This window comes from Lithobates pipiens, unplaced genomic scaffold (assembly GCF_037356315.1).
Source record: "Lithobates pipiens isolate NorthernLeopardFrog02 unplaced genomic scaffold, aLitPip1_a1.2 Scaffold_22, whole genome shotgun sequence".
NCBI lineage: Eukaryota > Metazoa > Chordata > Amphibia > Anura > Ranidae > Lithobates > Lithobates pipiens.
The window spans coordinates 259445638-259450367 of NW_027507784.1; positions in this window are offsets into that span (position 1 = coordinate 259445638).

The window sequence follows — 4730 nt, forward strand, 5'->3', positions numbered from 1 at the left end:
TGTGTAAAAAAAAAAAAAAGTTTTAATTTTATTTTTTTGGAAAAAAAATGACATGTTCAAAAGAAATGTAATACCTCATGGAATATACCTTGGGGTGTTTGCTTTCCAAAATGGGGTCATTTTCTGGGTAATTCCATTGTCTTGGTGCTCCTGGGCCTTCAAAGGTGTGATAGGTCATCAGGAAATGATATGTGTAAATTTATGCTCCTAGAACACCCGATGGAGCTCCCTGCATGTTGGGCCTCTGTATGTGACCAGGCTGTGTAAAGGTCTCACACATATGGTATGCTCCTAAAACGCCTGATGGTGCTCCCTGCATGTTGGGACTCTCTATGTGGTAGACTGTGTAAAAGTCTCACAAACGTTGTATCACCATACTCAGGAGGAGTAGCAACATATATTTTGGGGTGTACTTTTAGCTATGTACATGCTATGTGTTGGAAATATCTTAGAAATTGACAACATCGTGTAAAAAAAAATGTGTTTTCATTTTCTTTCGACATTTTCCAAAAATGTGTGAAAAAATGACATTTAAAAGACTCATAATGCCTCATAGATTATATGTTGGGGTGTTTGCTTTTCAAAATGGGTGGATTTTTTGGGGTAATTCCATTGTCCTGGTGCTCCAGGACCTTCAAAGGTGTGATAGGTATTAATGAAATTATATGTGTAATTTATGCTCCTAGAACGCCTGATGGCATTTCCTGCATGTTGGGCTTCTGTATGTGGCCAGGCTGTGAAAAGTCTCACACATTTGGTATCACCACACTCAGGAGGAGTGGCAGAATGTTTTTTGGGGTGTAATTGGAAGTATGCATGTGCTGTGTGTGAGAAATAACTTGTTATAATAATAATTTTGTGTAAAAAAAAAAAATAATTCTTAATTTTCCCAAGAATTGTGGGAAAAAAATACAACTTCAAAAAACTCATCATGCATCTTACTAAATACCTTGGATTGTCTACTTTACAAAAATGGGTCATTTGGGGGCATTTGTATTGTCCTGACATTTCAGGGCCTCAAGAAATGAGATAGGCCATCAGTATATCAGGTGTGATCAATTTTTAATGATTTGCACCATAGCTTGTAGACCCTATAACTTTTACACTGACCAAATAATATACACTGTATTGGGTTATTTTTTACCAAAGATATGTAGCAGTATAAATGTTGCCCCAAATTTATGAACAAAAGTTATTTGCAAAAGTTTATCATATAAACTAAAAAAAAATATGTTTTTCTTTCAATATTTTCGCTCTTTTTTTACTTATATCGTAACAAATAAGAAAAAACCCAGTGGTGATTAAAGACCACCAAAAGAAAGCTCTATTTGTGTGAAAAAAAATTATAAAAATGTTGTTTGGGTACAGTGTTGCATGACAAAGTAATTGTCATTCAAAATGTGATAGCGCTGAAAGCTGAAAATTGGTCTGGGCAGGAAGGGTGTATATCTGTATTGAAGTGGTTAAAAGTGTTAAAAATACTTTTAAAACTTTAATACAGTGGTAAATATTTTGCTGTGGAAGCTTTAACCACTTGCTTACTGGGCACTTAAACCCCCCTCAGTCCCAGACCAATTTTCAGCTTTCAGCGCTGATGCACTTTGAATGACAATTGCGCGGGCATACAACACTGTACCCAAATGAAATTTTTATCATTTTTTTCCCACAAATAGAGCTTTCTTTTGGTGGTATTTAGTTACAGCTCGGAGTTTTATTTTTTGCTAAACAAACAAAAAAAGATGCAAAAAAAATAAATAAATCATGTTTTAATAGTTTGTTATAAAATTTTGCAAACGGGTCATTTTTCTCCTTCATTGAAGTGCGCTGATTAGGCGGCACTGATAGGCTGCATTGGTGGGCACTGATGGGCTGCATTGGTGGGCACTGATGGGCTGCATTGGTGGGCACTGATAGGCTGCACTGGTGGGCACTGATAGGCATAGTTAAGGCGGCACTAATAGGCACAGATAAGGCGGCACCGATGGGCACAGATAAGGCGGCACTGATGGGCAAAGATGGGCACAGATAAGATGGCACGGATGGGTGGCACGGATGGGTGGCACGGATGGGTGGCACGGATGGGCACTGATAGGTACCACTGATAGATGGGACTGATGGGCACTGATAGGTGGCACTGATAGGTGGCTCTGATAGGTGGCACTGCTGGGCACTGATGGGCGGCACTGCTGGGCACTGATGGGCGGCACTGCTGGGCACTGCTGGGCGGCACTGGGGTGCAGCACCTTTGAGGCAGATTGTGGGCACTGTGGGTGGCACTGCTGGGTGACACTGTGGGCACTGCTGGGTGGCACTGTGGGCACTGCTGGGTGGCACTATGGGCACTGCTGGGTGGCACTGACGGGGGGCACTTACTTTTTATTAGGGTGGCACTGCAGGGGGCAGGTGGGCACTGGCAGGGGGCAGGTGGGCGCTTGCATTGCTGGCCATGATCGGGACTGATGTCCCGATCACGGCCGCCGGTGATCGGCTTTTTTTTTTTCTCCTCGCGCTGTCAGCGCGAGGAGGAATACTAGCCGATTGCCGGCTCCGTTACATCACCTGATCAGCTGTCATTGGCTGACAGCTGATCACATGATAAGGGGTCGGGATCGACCCCTTGCACGGATCGGTGATCAGGCGAGTCTCATGGACTCGCCGATCACAGAGCACGCCGCGCGCCCCTCAGGGGGCGCGCAGGCCGCTCGTACACGGGACTACGTCAATAGACGTAGTCCCGGAAAAGGAGATCCGCGCTGTAGCCGTCATTTGGCTATAGCGCGGATCTCAAGTGGTTAATAAAGCTAGCTAGTGTTCATGTATTTTTTTCCAAATAACATTTATTTATTATCAGGTTGTACAATACACATTCAGATAACTTGAGTGTATACTTTTCATATCCAAACAATGTTTAAACAAAGAGAAGGACAGTATACAGTGAAGTCTATGCCAGGTTCTGTTTCTTCTCTGATCTTGAAATGTCAACCACGTGTTTGAAGCATGTGTATCCGCAAAAGAAAAATCGCGTAAAAAGGACAAGTTGGAGTCTACAGAATACTCCAGGTAGAGAAGAGGAAAGGAAAGAAGGAGAGTAAAGATGAAGAATAAGGGGGGGGTGGGGGAGGGGGGGAGAGGTGCCTCACCTCAGTAGCCTGTTCATCTGGTCAAGGTGGGTCCTCCCGAAGGTGCCACAGCTCCCACACTTTATCGTGGGCGTCCGTTCTATCCTGCATCCTGGCCGTCATCCTCTCCATCAACTCCACATCTTTAATTCTAGCGTATAGGGTATCGTCGGAAGGGGGGGTCCTCTTTTTCCAATTGAGGGCGATGAGGCACCGTGCCGCTGTGAGGATATGTCAAACTAACTTTTTACGGGGAGTGGGAATCTTAAGTTGGGATAGTCCCAATAGGGCAAACTTGGGGCCCATAGGGATCTGTATGCCTAAGAGGTTGATTAGGAGTTGTTGGACCGCGTTCCAGAAGGGGGCGATTAATGAGCAAGTCCAGTAAATGTGGAAAAGGGTGCCCCTATCTCGCAGACATCTCCAGCACCGGTCGGAGCTGTTAGGATAGATGGTGTGGAGTACATCAGGGGTCATATACCATAGAAAGATTATTTTATAAGCATTTTCTTTATATAACGTGCAGAGCGAACTTTTTGCCGCCTGTGACCATATCACCTGCCACTGTTCTCTGGATATGTCCTCATTGAGGAATTTCTCCCATTTTAGCATGTATGCGTGTTTTCCGGTATTGTCCATGGAGTAGACATTCAGTATTTTGTAGATATTGGATATCAAGCCTCGTTGAGCTGTACCCGCCAATATCAGGCTTTCAAATGGGGTTGGGGGGGAGAATTGTAGGCCAGGCGCTATGGTCAGGGCATAGTGGCGAATCTGCAAGTAACTGTAGAATGCCTGGCGAGGTAATTCATGCTTAGTCTGCAATTCAGAGAAGGGTAATAGTTTACGTGATCGTGGGTCTATCAAATTCCCATAGTGGAACAAGTCCCGCGAGGACCAGGGGTATGACATTTGGTGCGTAAGGCTATCCGGCACTGAGGGATTACAAATAAACGAAGTTAAAGGCGACTTGTCTGAGGATAAAGCATGTGAGGGCGCCAGCCTACGCCAAAGTCGGCGAAGCTGGGACATAGGTCCCAACATGCGTTCGGGGGGCACCTCCACATTCGCACTCCACAGGAGACTGTTTGGGTGGGCAGGGGCCATCCAGATTTTTTCAATTTCTGTCCACCTATTGTACAATCTTTGAGTGAACCATGATGTTATTGCACGGAGTTGTGCCGCCTGATAGTACTTTAAGAGGTTGGGAAAGGCTAGTCTACCATCCGAGCGGGCCGACATCAGGACAGATTGGGGTATCCTATGCCTTTTGTAGTTCCACACAAATTTGAGTAAGTCCGATTGTAGTTTTTTCAAATGTTTGTAAGGAACCGGGATGGGTAGCGTTTGAAATAGATAAAGTAATTTCGGGAGGATCGTCATCTTTATTGATGCGATCCGGCCTATGAGGGAGATTCTGTGTTTTTTCCATGATTGGAGCAAATTTCTAACCGAGCGAAAGAGGGAAGGGAAATTCTCCTGATATAACGTGGTAAACTTTGGGGTGATGTGTATTCCCAGATATTTCAGGGAGGTGCTCTGCCAACGGTAGGAGAAATTTGCCTGCAATCGCGAAACTTCGGCTTCCGGGATGTTTAGTGGGAGAGCCTC